The 15,644-nt window shown below is 40.2% G+C and overlaps 1 long non-coding RNA gene across 2 annotated transcripts in view; it reads left to right on the plus strand.

Annotated features, from left to right (window-relative positions):
- LOC123000977 (uncharacterized) overlaps window positions 1–10,937 on the plus strand; it is a 28,506-nt gene extending 17,569 nt beyond the window's left edge. The window contains exons 3-5 of one of the 2 annotated variants that reach the window (XR_008958780.1): window positions 644–742; window positions 6,949–7,072; window positions 8,144–10,937. This is a non-coding gene — a long non-coding RNA (uncharacterized LOC123000977). The remainder of the gene's footprint in view (window positions 1–643; window positions 743–6,948; window positions 7,073–8,143) is intronic. The other variant, XR_006409398.3, reaches the window with a different exon arrangement.
- The last annotated feature ends 4,707 nt before the right edge of the window (window positions 10,938–15,644 follow it).

Consider the following 15,644-nt stretch of genomic DNA (forward strand, 5'->3'; position numbering starts at 1 on the left):
CCCAAGGGCACTTTGTCTTATAGTGGCACAAAGTCACCAGATTTTAACATAATTTTCAAACAAAGTATGATTACCTCTCTGGTAAATCAAGTGATATTTTCTAGAGTGAGTGTAGGAAACTGGTTAGTTTTGTCAGTAAATGTGAAGAAGAGACCAAAACTTATTGTTCAAAATGTACTTCTTAGAGCAACATTATATACAAGCCATACTAACGTGGAGATGCTTGAATAACCAGCCTAAGCAAAGTTAATAGTAAGTGCTGGGCTTGGAGAAAAAGCAGAACAAGCTTTTGGCACAATTCGTTTATCAGAAGATCCTACTGAAAGTAGGTAAAGAAAACAACTAGGTGTGGAACCTGATTTATAATTCAAGCCAATCCTCACTGAGCTGACTGTAGACCTGTTGGTGAAAATTTGAAAACAATTATCTCTCATTGTTTGGAGTAATTAATTTTAAAGCTATTATGTTTTGTTTACAGTTTTTAAAACTGAGGTGGGTTTCCAGTTAAGCATGGTGGATTGAACACGCATTTACTCTCTACTACCTTCCAAAATTGTCAGTAAATAGATTTTTAGAAAAGCATAAGTGGATTTCTGTTTTAATCTGTGATAAAGTAATAAAAGCCACTTTTATCCTGCCACAGAAATAACTAGAAACTATAAAAGTATGAAGTACCTGTTTTCTGTTATTGAACTAGAGGTGGAAGAGGATTGTGATTCCTGAGAGAAGAGAGACAAACGAGGTAAGCTCTATATAGCATCACGTAGGTTTCTACCTGGAAGCACATTCCAGATCATGGAGCTGGGAGGGGAATCCCAGGTATAGCATGGTAGTCTCACTTAGTTGAGAGAGATTGGAGTTTAGGGAAACTGAGGCAGCTGACAGTTGTGAGAAAGAATTCCAGATAAGAGGGCATTATACAGAAAATTTCTCCAGGAATCTTAAGTCTTTCTGAATACTAAAAAATAATAGTAAGAAAAAAATGAAAAAATTTCTAAATTAGATGAAAATGCTAAGACAAAGATACAAGAAGCTCAACAAAATAAGCCTACATACACGAAAATTCATATCAAACTATATCATAATCAAGTTGTTAAAAACTAATGATAAAAAGAGACAGAAATAAGACGGTACGTACAGAACAACAAAAGGTAAGAAAGACTACAGACTTCATGTCTAAAGCTATCCAAACCAGGAGACAATGGATTGGCATCTTTAAAGTGCCTAAAGGAAAAAAAAATAAAAGAACTTGGAAATAAGTGAAACTATTCTTCAAAAGTGAAGGCAAAAACAAAACAAACAAAAACAAAAACACAAAAAACCAAACCAAGACAAACCAAACAGAGGCTTTTTCGTACAAACAAAAGTTGAAAGAATTTGTTGTCGGTAAACTTACAGCATGAAAAATGTTAGTTATTCAGGCAGAAAGCACATATCAGATGGGAATGTGGATTTACACAAAGGAGTGAAGCGTGCTGGGAATAACTATAAAATGCTCTCTTCTCCCTCGTTTTAAAATGTATTTAAGATATAATTGATGACTTAAAGCAAAAATTACATGCATGTTAGGATTTAGAAGTGACATGTAAAAGTGAAATGTGTGATAATAGTAGCGCAAAGGATGGGAGAAATGAAATGATAACATATTTTGTTATGAGGTTTTTACATTATACTAGAAGTGAGATAGCATTGTTTAATAGTGTAGTGTAATAAGTAAAATATGCATGTTTTAAATTCTAGAGCAACTACTAAAAAAAACAGAGGTAGAGCTAATAAACCAATATTGTAGATTAAATGGAGCGCTAAAAATACTCAAGTATCACAAAAGAAGACAGCAAAAAAAGGAAAAAAAAATGAACAGATAGGACCAAAAAAAACCAAATACAAAGATGGTAGAATTAAGCCCAACCATCTTAATAATTAATTATAAAGGGTCTAAACACCCCGGTTATAAGGCAGAGATGGTCAGACTAACTGGATTAAAAAAAGCAAGTTCCAACTGTGCACTGTTCACAGGAAACCCATTTTATTTATTTATTTATTTATTTATTTATTTATTTATTTATTTATTTGAGAGAGAGAGAGAGAGAGAGCACACAGGGTTGGGGGAGGGCAGAGGGAGAGGGAGAAAAGCTCCTAAGCAGACTCTGCACTGAGCGCAGAGCCCAGTGCAGGGCTTGATCCCATGCTCCCGAGAGCATGACCTGAACTGAAACCAAGTCTGATGCCCAACTGACTGTACCACTCAGGTGCCCCAGAAACCCATTTTAAATACAAATACATAGATTAAAAGTGAAAGGATGAAAAAGTTATATACCATGCAAGCACCAATCATAAGAAAGGTAGAATGGCTATATTAATATCGAAGTATACTTTCGAATAAGAAATATCACATGGAATAAATACGGTCATTTCGTAATAATTGAGAGTATAATTGGTCAAGAGGACGTAACAATTCTAAATGTGTGTATACCCAGTAACAGAGCTTCAAAATACATGCAGCAAAAACTGATAGAGAAATGAACAAACCTAGGATTTTTAGAGATGTCAGTATTCTTTCAGTAACTGATAGAACAAGCTGACAGAATTGTAGAGATACAGAAGATAAGCAGCACTGTCAGCCAACTTGACCTGACTGACACCTACAGAATACTTTACCTAACAACAGCAAGAATACACACTCTTTTCAAGTGCATGTGAAACATTCACCAAATTAGACCATATTATGAGCCATAAAACAAGTCTCAATTAATGTAAAACTACTGAAATCATACAAAGTATGCCCTCTGATAAGAATGGAATTAAAGTAAAAATTAATAATGGATATTTGGGAAAAACAGCACACTTTTAAATAATGTAAGGTTAGAAATCACAAATGAAATTTCTGAATATTTGGAATGAAGAAGAAAGTTTTCAAAATTCATGGGATATAGCTAAGGCAGTCCTTAGAAGAAAACTTACATCAACAATTTCTATCTTTGATAGGTCTCAAACCTATGATCTAGACTTCCACCTTAAGAAGCAAGGGGCAGAAGACCAATTTGAAGCCAAAGGAAGTAGAAGAAAGGAAATATTAAAGATCAGAAAACAATGAACCAAAAAATAGAAAAAAGATAAAATTGGTAAAATAAAAAATCTGATTTTTAAAAATCAATAAAATTGATAACATCTAACATAGAATGATCAAGAAAAACACAAATTATCAGGATCTGGGAAAAGAAAAAACATTACTAAATCCTACATTAATTAAGAGGATAATTAAAGGATAGGAATAACCATGCTATAAATAACTTTGAAAACTTAGATGAAATGTGACAATTCCTTGGAAAACAAAAATTTCCAACACTGACTCAGGGAGAAATATTCCTGAATACCAATATATCAATGAAAGTAATTAAATTCACATTAAGAAATTTTTCTACAAAGAAAAACTGGTGAATTTTTATCAAACATTTGAGGAGAAATAATACCAATCTTATAGCCATGCAGAACTTTCAGAAAGTAGGATTGGATAGTGCACTTTCTAGTTCATTTTATGAGGTCAATATTATTTTGATTTTAAAACCAGAGAGAGACCTTACAAAAAAAAAAAAATTACAAGCCAGTACCCCTCATGATCAGAGGTAAAATCCTTAACAAGCTACTAGCAAAATGAATACTAAAAGGAAAATACATCATGATTCAGTGGGGCTTATCCCAGGAATGCAAGGTTAATTTAATATTTAAATACCAGCAAGTGTAACTTACAACATTAGTAGAAATGAAGAGAAAAAATATCATCTCTATAGATGCATCAAAGCCTTTGCAAGGCACCTGGGTGGCTCGGTTGAGGAGTCAACTCTTGGTTTTGGCTCAGGTCATGATCTCAGGGTCTTGGGATCGAGCCCCATGTCAGGCTCCAAACTGCTTGACGATTTCTCTCCCTTTCCCTCTGCCCCTCTGCACTCTCTCTCAAATAAATAAATAAATCTTAAAAAAAAAAAAAAGTCTTTGGCAAAATTCAACACTTATTTATGATTTAAAAAGACACAAACCTCTCACTAAACTGTGAATACCTGGGAACTTCATCAACTTGGTAAAGGGCCTCCAGGAAAACCTACAAATGAGGTTATGCTTAATGGTGAAAGACTGAATATTTTCCCTCTAAGATCTAAGGATGTCAGCTTTCATCACCAGTATTTCATATCCTTCTGAAGGTTCTAGCCAGGACAGTAAGGTGAGACATACAAATTGGCAAAGAAGTAAAATAACATTTATTTGCAGATGACATGATTATGTAGAAGACCCTAAGGGTTCTACAGGGACACGACTGGGACTAATAAGTAGGTCAGCAAGCTCAGAGGACACAAGATTATGTTTAATTCCCCCACCCCCCGTATACTAGCAATGAACATTTTTGAAATGGGATTTTAAAAATACCACGTAAAGGGGCACCTGGCTGGCTCAGTTAGAAGAGCATGTGACTCTTGATCTTGGGGTCCTGAGTTAGAGCCCCATGTTGGGTGCTGAGATTACTTAAATAAATAAAATAAAAAAGCTTAGACTCTTTTAAAAAAATAAAAATACCACTTATAATAGCATAAAAATCACCCTAGCTAGGGGAGATTGTGTGTGTGGGGGGGGGGACCAGAGTTACATGGAAACTCTCTGTACTTGGATTTTGCTGTAAACCTAAAACTGCTCTAAAATAAAATTTGTTTTTTAAGAAACAAAAAGCACATGAAATATTCAGGGACATTTTACAAGATTTGTGTGAGACTTGTACACTAAAAACTATTAAACATTGCTGCGTTAGAGGAGACCTACTCTACATGAATGGAGGGAGATGTCATATTTATGCGCTGGAAGACTTAATGTTACTAAGATGTCAGCTTCTCAGGGGCACCTGTATGGCTCTGTTAAGCGTCCATCTCTTGTGTTTGGCTTAGGTCTTGATTTCTGGGTCGTGAGATAGAGCCCCATGTGGGACTCCACACTGGGCGTGGAGCCTGCTTAGGAGTCTCTCTTGCCCTCTGCCCCTCCCCCACATCTCTTTCTCTCTAAAAAAAAAACGGTAACAGTTTCTCCAAATTGACCTGTAGATTCAGTGCACTCACAATCAAACTGATTCTAAAACGTATAGGTAATGCGAAGAACCTAGAATGGCCAAAACAAATTTGAAAAGAACAAAGTTGGAAGCAAGTCATAATACTTGATTTGAAGACTCGCTATAAAGTTTTAGTTATCAAGACATTCTGGTACTGGTATAAATACAGATGTATGGGCTAATAAAAGATGATAGTTTATTTTATTTTTTCTTCAAAGGTTTTATTTATTTATTTGTAGAGAGAGAGCATAAGCAGGGGGAATGGCAGGCAGAGTGAGAAGCACACTCCCTGCTGAGAGGGAGCCAGACGCGGGACTCAAACCCTGGACCCTGGGATCATGACCTGAGCTGAAGGCAGATGCTTAACCGACTGAACCACCCAGGCATCCCGATAGAGACTTTAGATATGACACACATAAATAGTCCATTGATTTTTGACAAAGAGACCAAGGTATTTCAATGGGGAAAAGGACAATTTTTTTTAAAGGAAATGATGCTGGATCAAATGGATGTCTAGATTGAGATAAAGAATCTCAACCCTCACTTCACACCATACACAGAAAGCAGGTAAAAATGGATCCCAGACCTAAACATAAAAGCTACAATTATAAAACTTCTAGAAGAAATCTTAGAAAAATTTCACTTCACGGTAGGAAAAGATTTCTTTAATAGGATACAAAAGACACAAACTTAAAAAGAAAAAGAAAGAAAAAATTGAGATATTCAACTTCATAGAAATGTAAAGGACCCAGGTGAACTGCCCCAAAGAAGAAGTAAAAGTAATTCTAGGGTTGCTGAAAGGAGCTCCTGAGATGGGGCTGTGCGGGGGGAGTAGGGATGTGCAGTGTAGGTGGGAGCAGCAGGGCCCTGGGGGGGTGTGTTCAAGGGATCGAAGGACTTCTGATATGTTTGAATAAATGAAGAGTTTGGTGATGGATTAGTGGAAGGTGAGTGAAAACTAAGCAAACGAATAAGATGAGTATTAACTCTAGTTACTAGCTGTAGAGGGAGGAAAGAGGATGATGGAAGACTGCAAAGCCTGTAATAGTGCTAGAAGTAATAATGATGTAAACATTACATCCAACTAAAAATTGATACTGAAGGGATGGAAGAGGGGCAGTGTGGGGTGTGAGTGGGATGTGGTGGTTTACAACAATGGTGAAGGGAACTTAAATCCTCATCTTCTATAAGCACTGGTTATATCACTGGTTATATAGAGAGTGGGAATGCCAGGGAAGGAAAAGCAGAGAGCGGTTGCTTTTCGAAACAAGTCTTACAGAACTTTTTGAATTATTGAACAATGTGTGTATGGACACGAATTGAAGCCGGGTCATGCTACTTGCTAGCTGTGTGACCTTAGGCAAGTCACTCAGCTTCTCTGTGCCTCAGCTGCATCATTTGTTGAGCACCAGGTACTTGTACTTACCTCAGAAGGTTGTTGTTAGGGTGAACTAGTTTAATCTATGTAAAATATTTGGAATAGTGCCTGGTACAGAGTAAAAGCTATGTAGGTGTTACTGTTGTTATTACATACAGGCATTACTTTGAAATATATTAAAATAATAGTTGTGCTGAATCTTAAAAAAAGTTTTTACCTAATATTTGTGGTCCCTATGTATTTACCTAATATGTATTTATGTCCCATTAAACAACCCTATAAGGAATATATTTTCTTATCCTCCATTTTCATCTAAAGAATCTGAGGTTCAGAGAACTTTAACCACCTGCTCACGATCAAGCAGCTAGTTATCGCCAGTTGCCCCGATGTTAGGATTTCAATTGGGTCAGTCTGGCCACAGATCCCAGCCTTTTCCCATTTTGCCTACCGTGCGCATGGGTTTGCTGAATGTTTTATAACGCAGGCCAACCATAAGTTGCTGTGGGGAGCGTAGGAGTCAGCGAGATGCGGCTCTCCCCGCCTCTGAGAAACAGCACAGAGCACCCTGGAGGGCCCTGGGGGACCCCTGAAGGGAAGCCTGGCTTAAGGTGAGTGCTCAATGCGTTTTGGTTGAATGTGCTTGGTTCTGAAGCCCCAGGCAAATGTTAGGACATTCCCCAGGAATGCAGGCCTGGGGTGGGGGGGGACAACTTCAGGGGACACTCAAAAACTCCATGCTGCCAGGTCAGGCCTGCCCACCCTGTACTTAACCCCCAGCTAGCCTGCCTCCCAGGCCCCGGACCTGAACAAGACGAAGACTGTGACTTTATCCAGCCAGTAAATTTCGTATATTCCTTAAAAAAAAAAAAAAAAAAATCCAGAAACTGTCACAGACCTTCATAATTATGTTAAATTTATTACTCCCATCCCCACTTCTATAGATATCCTCAGTCTTGCTAACATGAGCAAGCTAGCTTGCTTGCTGTGTCACTTTCCACAAAACAAACATACAAAACCCCCCCCAAAACCGTCAAGGCTTTACTCACAGACAGAACAAAGTTGTGATAGGTATGTTTACTGGTTTTATTGAAGTGAACCTTACAGAAGTGGGTTAGGAAGGTCTCAGCAGTAGCTTCCTCTCCCACTTAGTAAATATTCCTTCTCTGTCCTAGAAGCTTTCTCTGAGAAACTCCTAATGCGACTGAGTTGCTTTCCCAAACTCCGAAAAGCCAAGGGCTGCTAGGGGGCCCACGGTCTCTCAACCTCTAACCAAGGCGGGAGGATCCAAACAAAAAAATTCTGGGCTTAAAAACCAAATTGTGCTCTGACTCAAACCAGAACCCAGTCCACAGGTTCAGCTCTCCCTGTGGCAGTGACCCCTGTTCTGCAACGGAAGTGGGGGTGGGGCGGGGGCGGAGGGCTCTCGGGTCGGCTCCGCAGACAGGGTGGCCGCCCTACTCCCAGGTGGCTTTTGATTGAAAGAGGCCCGTGCCCAGCGTCCTCTCTCTCCGCAGCTAATTGGGCTTTTCTGTTGCCACGGACTAGGAGTTTGAGACCTGGTTTCTAGTGATTGCTCTGCTAAGAGTGATCTCCTGCCAAGTAAACCTGTATCTTGATTTGTGCTTCTTTAAAGTGAGGGGATTTAGAGTAACTCTGTGATTTTCAATTTTTTCCCCCAGTAGCGAGACTCTTTGTACAAAGGAAATCTGTCTGGATGCGCCGTGTGGAAGAGGGAGAGCTGCTCCGCTTACTTGGAAAGTAGACTTTCTCTCCCTCTGTGTGGCTGTACTGCACGTGGCTCTAAACGTGTGTGTGTGTGTGTGTGTGTTTTAAACTTCTGTGTTTTAATTTCCCCCCGCAGTTGGATAGTATGTTAATAGGGCAGGGGAAGAAGGACCAGAAAGAGGTAAAGATGTGATAGTGAGCAAATTAACAGATCACAGGCTGTGCTTTTCCACACCAGAAAGGAAGATAAAAGGTATTATAGAAGATTTTAGAAAATGGTTTCTCTGAAAAGCCTTATGGATTATGGCATGAAATTGCCTTAAGTTGCACGTGTGCCATCTTCAAAAGAATAACGTTATAGTACCTTCAGTGGACACTGCTTTGGCCATGTGACCCTCGCAGGTTAAAGGGTCGGATGGACCTCCAGGGGCCTGGCTTTTCCTGCTCATGTAAGTAGTACGAGTTGTCACTGCTACAGTAGTTCATTTTATTGCTATCTTATTTCTGTCACAGGCCCTGTGAGCTTGGTTGGGCCAAGGGTCACCCAGAAAATAACCAGCTTCCACTTTCTTTAATTATGCAAACTAGAGCTAGGTGACTGAGATCTTGCCTTTGGTCTGCAAGACGTAGGGAGTTTTGCAAGCCCTAGGGGAGTGCAGAATTTCCTGAAGATGTTGCAAGGTGGCCGGCTTTCTTCTGAAGTCATGCAATATTCTCCTTCGCTTTGGTTATGACTGCAGAGGTGCTGGGAAGCCAACTTAAAACTAGCACCTTGGAGTGGGCTTCTCTCCACCGGCCCCAGAAGTGAGGCCTGCTCCTTTAGAGGGAAGGGCTTGGGGTAGCTGCTTTCATATAAACGTGTTACCTCATTGGCAGCCAGTTTTCTAAAACATGAGCATTTTTGCTGAGGAAGGACATGCAAAGTCTTGAAAATTTAGAGAGTAGAGAGCTGGATGGCTCAGATCTTAAGAATGTTCCTATTCTGCTACTTTAACTTGGAAAAGGACATAGGCATTTCAGAGAAAGCAGGTTTCATGGAGGAAGAACAGATTTCATCGGAGAATTTTATCTGCGGCCTCACAGGTCATCCCCAGCCACCACGGCCCCACACGTCTCAACCTCCAGGTTGGGCCGCAGTGAGAGGAGGGCCTGGGCAGCAGAGGCCACAGAAGCCAGGCCCAATCTCACTCAGGCCTCCTGGGCACCCTGCAGAGGAAAAGTCCCCCTGTCCCCACTGTCCCCAGAGCCCAGGAGAGATGGGCTTCTGGACATTCTTATTCTTGCTTTTCTACCAGGGCATATAGTGTGCAGCTATTAAAGACTGTCCTATATCAGAATGCTATCGCATACTCCAGTCTAGGTAAATCTTCAGGACTAGGAAGATCAGCTGGTTTTTGCACGTGACTATAAGCAGAAGATGCTAAATAATCCCCTATAGAGACTCCACTAAGTATATTAAGCTTGGTGGGATTTTTGGGATTTTTAAGTGTTTGAGAATCACATGGGATTGAAATGATTCAAAGGACAAGATTTAAAAAATAAAAAAGCCATCATTCACTGAAAATAATAGCATATGAATTAGTTCCTGAAGTATTTAAATAGAAAGTGAAACTGAATCACAGTTTACTTTTCATAGTAAAACTATTTAGAATGCAAGTCTTCTTCCCTGAAAGAGCAACAGGGTTTTTGTAAAACATTTCTTCCTGTTCTCTGAAATTTGGAGTTCACAAGAAGCTTGGGGGTTATGCTTTCTTGAAGGTGACCCTTTACTTCAATAGCAAAGAACGCCACATGGGGGTCCAGGACTGATGTTCTGGAGAGGAGGCGTGTAGGCTCTGAGTCAGCAGAGCACATGACTGAACTGCAGTTTGGGTCAGACACTCAAGGCTAGGGAAGCAGCTGTTGAATCTTGTATACGTTGAGAGCTGAACGAATGGCAATATAGTGTACAGAGGGGTCTCACAATACCTCGAGAGTTAGCTTGGGTGAGCTGGAGCTCAGCATATATCAAGGGCCCAGAGAAAGTGTAGGAAAAGTTAGGGAAGAATAGATAAGGTGGGGGGGAGATCTTTCTCAAGAAAATTGATTTTGTAGGATTTTCATTTGTAGGGTGGTATAGTCCCTTTCCCTCCCATCTGCTTGAAAATACATTACTGCCCCCAGGAGAGTGCTAGTCCTTTTAATGAGCTCGCAACCCTAGATGACCCTGTCTTCTTAATCACGTTTGCTGCTTTTCTCCGTTTTCTCCAACTTCAGACTTTCCTGTCTTAAGAAGAGTATACCTTGGGTCTTACTTGCTTCTGGGACCTTCCTCTTGAGGCTGCCCCTGTCTGGGCCATACCTCCTCCTTCTTATTCCCGTATTGACACTTCTTAACCCCCATCCATTCTTCCCTGCCACTGTAAGTATTCCCTCTTACCACCACAGCATACTCCGTGCTTTTAGGTGGTGTGACCATAAAATTTAACGTCCAAATCAGAATACTTTTAGAAGTAAAGGGGGGTGCTTGTAATTAATCATGATGCTGAGATAATGGGTATAAACTAGGGACTGTCCCAGACAAACCAGGGTGTGTGTTCCTTCAAGGTATTTAACTTGGTCATGGCTCCTTCCTGTAAGAGGGTAGAAGATTCTGAGGGCAATGCCTGTCTTGTCTTTGCATCCCTTCTCATGGCCAGCCAGCACTTTTTTTTTATAAAATAAACTTTTTATTTTGAAATATTATAGATTTACCGAAAGTTGCAGAGAAGTACAGAGTCCCCGCGTACCCTTCCCCCACCTTCCCCCATTATTTACATTTTGCATTTCCTTGGCGCATTTGTTAAAATTAGGAAACTGTATTGGTTTATTACTATTTACTAAACTCCAGAACAGTTTTTCTATTAATGTCCTCTTTCTGTTCTGATCCAGACCAGGATACCATACTGCATTTAGTTTACATGTCTCCCCTGGTCTGAGACGACTTTTTAGTCTTTCCTTGTTTTTCATGACTTGGAGCCTTGAGGGGTACTGGCCAAATTTCCTGAAAAAATGTGCCCAAGCTGAATTTGTCTGTTTTTGCATAAGGAGACCCGGGTAATGAGGAAAGAATACCACAGAAGCGGAGTGCCTTCTCATCGCATACATCAGGGGGCACATGATATGCACATTATAGCACCGGGACCTGAACCTTCACCACTTGGTAAAGGTGGTGATTCTCCTTTCCCTGTTCCGTGGGAGCAGGTCACTACGTTTAAACCACTCTCAAAGGGTGAACTAAGCTCCGCCTCCTGCAAGGAATACTATCTTCAAATAGTATTATTCATTGATTGATTTCAAAACTGGTGTTTATTTTCTGGCCTTACACTTCTGGTCTGTTTTCTGGTTAAGAGCCCGCGGACGAACAGCTTGAGACCACCCCGTTGTTTTTCCTACCGTTCAGCGGCCTGAGCGGCAGACGCTGCTGCCGGTGAGTCTGCCTTTGTTCAGCAGGAAACACTTGTTTACTCTCCGGTACTGCGAGATGCTCCAGGCTTGTCTTGTATTTTTTTCTACCTCAGCCTTCGAACTAGCCGATTTCCAAAGCAGGCTTGGTTCCTTTTATTGGAAAAAGACCTTTAGAAACCAAGATACAGCGCAGTGCTTTGAGCTGAACTGAAATCTGCTCCGGTCGCCCGGAGCGAACAGAAACCTGGCAGGAGTGTGTAGGAGGCAGCGGCAGCAACCCCAGAGCTGCTGGCCTTGAGGTGACCGGGGGACAGAGATGGTTGTGGTCCAATTGGGCATTAGTTCATTTGGCTTCCTAATGTTTCTGTAGTGAGCTACTGTGTCCTTCCTTGAGGGCCCTACACCTGCAGGGCGTGGGAGACCAGTAAAGAAATGTCTCCGGGCCCAGAGAGGGGAGCAGCGGGATACAGCAGCTTCTTCCCCGCTTTACCCTGGAGAATTGTCATTAGTAGGCCAGTAGGATCCTGTCATCTATGATTTTTAAAAATTTTGTTTAGGGATGTCTGGGTGACTCAGTCGGTTAAGCATCTGCCAGGTGATGATCCCGAGTCCTGGGATGGAGCCCCGTGGCGGGCTCCCTGCTCAGCGGGAAGCCTGCTTCTCCCTCTGCCTGCCACTCCCCCTGCTTGGGCGTGCGCTCTCTCTCTCTCTGACAAGTAAATAAATCTTTAAAAAAATAAAAATAAAAATTTTGTTTAAAAATTTTTCTATTGAGGTATAATCCACATATAACATTTTATTTTTTTTTTAAAGATTTTATTTATTTATTTGACGGAGAGACAGCCAGCGAGAGAGGGAACACAAGCAGGGGGAGTGGGAGAGGAAGAAGCAGGCTTCCAGCAGAGGAGCCTGATGCGGGGCTCGATCCCAGAACTCTGGGATCACGCCCTGAGCCAAAGGCAGGCGCTTAACGACTGAGCCAGCCAGGTGCCCCAACATATAACATTTTATTAATTTCAGGTATAGAACATGATTTGATATTTGTATATATTGTGAAATGATCACCACAGTAAGTCTAGTTGACATCTGTCACCACACATAACTATAAAATGTTTTTCTTGTAAAGAGAATTTTTAAGATCTATTCTCTTAACACCCTTCAAATAGGCAATACAGTGTTATTAACCATAGTCACCACGCTGTAAATTACATTCCCAGGACTTAATTATTTTATAACAGGAAGTTGGTGCCTTTGTCTCCTTTTACCCATTTTACCCACCCTCCCTTGAAACCACCGATCTGTTCTCTGTATCTTTGAGCTTGGTTTTTAAATATTCTAAAACTTTTATTTGTAGATTGCACATACAAGTGAGATCATATGGTATTGGTCTTTCTCTGTCTGACTTCTTTCATTTAGCATAACACCCTCTAGGTCCATCCATGTTCTCTCAGATGGCACGATCTTATCCTTTTTTTATGGATATGTAATATTCTCTTGTGTATGTATGCCACATTTCCTTTATCCATTAGTCTTTTGACACTTAAGCTGTTCCCATGTCTTAGCTATTGTAAATAGTGCTGCAGTGAACATGGGGGTGCATATGTCTTTTAGAATTAGTGTTTTTGTTTCCTTTGGATAAATACCCAGAATTGGAATTTACTGGGTCATATGGCAATTCTACTTTAATTATTTAAAAGATTTATTTGAGAGAGAGAGAGTGAGCATGAGCGAGGGCTGCGGAGAGGGTAGAGGGAGAAGCAGACTCCCCACTGAGCAGGGAGCCCTATGCAGGGCTCGATCCCAGGACCCTGAGATCATGACCTGAGCCTAAGGCAGATGCTTAACCAACTGAGCCACCAGGTGCCCCTCCACTTCAGTTTTTTGAGGAATCTCCATTACTGTTTTCCACAGTGGGTGCACCAATTTATATTTTCACCAGCAGTGCACGACAGTTCTCTTTTCTCCCATCCTCACCAACACTTGTTATTTCTTGTCTTTTTTCCCCATTGACATATATAGCTAACATACAATGTTAATTGTTTCAGCTGTATAACCTATTAATTCAACAACTTTATACATTAATCAGTGCTCATCTTAAGTATAGTCACCATCTGTCACCATACAGCATTATTAAAATATTACTATATTCCCTATTTTGTATTTTTCACCTCCATGACAATTATTTTATAACTGGAACTTGGTACCTCTTAATCCCCTTCATCTATTTGCCCATCTCTCCACACATCTCCCCTCTGGCAACTACCAGTTTGATCATTGTATTTAAAAGTCTTTTTTATTTGTTTTGTTTTTTAGATTCCACATATAAGTGAAATCCTACAGTATTTGTCTTTCTTTGACTTATTTCACTTAGAATAATACCCCCTAGGTCCATCCATGTTGTCACAAATGGCAAGATTTCATTTTTTTTTATGGCTGAGTAATAACCCATTTTATTTACACACACACACACACACACACACACACACGTGTGCACACACACACTACCCCTTCCTTATCCATCTATTGATGAGCTTGGGTTCATCATTGGAACTGGATTGCTCCATATCTTGGCTATTGTAAATAATGCTGCAATAAACCTAGGGGTGCATATATCTTTTTGAATTAGTATTTTTGTTTTCTTTGGGTAATACCCAATAATGGGTTTACTGGATCATATGGTATTTCTATTTTTAATTTTTTGAGGAAGCTTCATAGTGTTTTCCACAGTGGCTGCACCAATTTACACTCCTACCAGCAAAGCACGAGGGCTGTCTTCTCCATATCCTTGCTAACACTTATTATTCTTGTCTTGCTGATTCTAGCCATCTGTACTAGTTTGGGGTGACATGTCATTATGGTTTTGATATGCATTTCCTTGATGATTAGTGCTATTGAGCATCTTTTCATGCGTCTTTTGGCCATCTGTTGTATGTAATGTCTGTTCAGGTCCTCAGCCCATTTTTATTTTTATTTTATTTTTTGAAAGATTTATTTATTTATTAGAAAGTGAGGGAGAGAGTCTCAGGCAGATTCAGTGCTGAGTGTGGAGTCTGATGTGGGACTCGATCTCAGGACCATGAGATCATGACCTGAGCTGACACCAAGAGTTGGACACTTAACCTACTGTGCCACCCAGGCACCCCTCTGCCCAGTTTTTTTTTTTTAATATTTTGATTCTAGTATAATTAACAAACAGTGTTATATTAGTTTCAGGTGTACAATATAGTGATAACAACAATTCTGTACATTACTCTGTGCTCATTATAAGTGTACTCTTAATTCCCTTCATCTATTTTACCCACCCCCTACCCACTTCCCCTCTGGTAATCCTCTGGTTGTTCTGTATAGTTAAAAGTCTATTTTTTTGCTTTGTCCCTTTTTTCTTCATGTTTCTTAAGTTCTGTATATGAGTGAAATCATATGGAATTAGTCTTTCTCTGGCTTATTTAAGCATCATACTTGCTAGATCCATCCATGTTGTTGCAAATTGCAATATTCCATTCTTTTTTATGGCTGAGTAGTACTCCATTGTGTGTATACATATGTATATGTACATGTATACATACACGCAGTATACACAAACACCATCTCTTTATCCATTCATCTATGGATGGACACTTGGGTTGCTTCCATAGTTTGGCTATTGTAAATAATGCTGCAGTAAACATAGGGATGCATATATCTTTTTGAATTATTGTTTTTATGTTCCTTGGGTATATACCCAGTAGTGCAATTACTGGATCATATGGCAGTTCTATTTTTAATTTTTTGAGGGATCTCTATATTGTCTTTTACTGTGGCTGCACCATGGTATTTGTATTCCCACCAGCAGTGCAAGAGAGTTCCTTTTTTTTCCCACACCCTTGCCAACACTTGTTTCTTGTATTTTTTATTTTAGCCAGTCAGACAGGTACAAGGTGTTACCTCACTGTGGTTTTGATTTGCATGTTGCTGATGATGAGTGCTGTTGAGCATCTTTTCATGTGTCTGTTGGCCATCTTATATCTTTGGAGAAATGTCTGCTCATGT

Source organism: Ursus arctos, unplaced genomic scaffold, assembly GCF_023065955.2.
Source record: "Ursus arctos isolate Adak ecotype North America unplaced genomic scaffold, UrsArc2.0 scaffold_12, whole genome shotgun sequence".
Lineage (NCBI taxonomy): Eukaryota > Metazoa > Chordata > Mammalia > Carnivora > Ursidae > Ursus > Ursus arctos.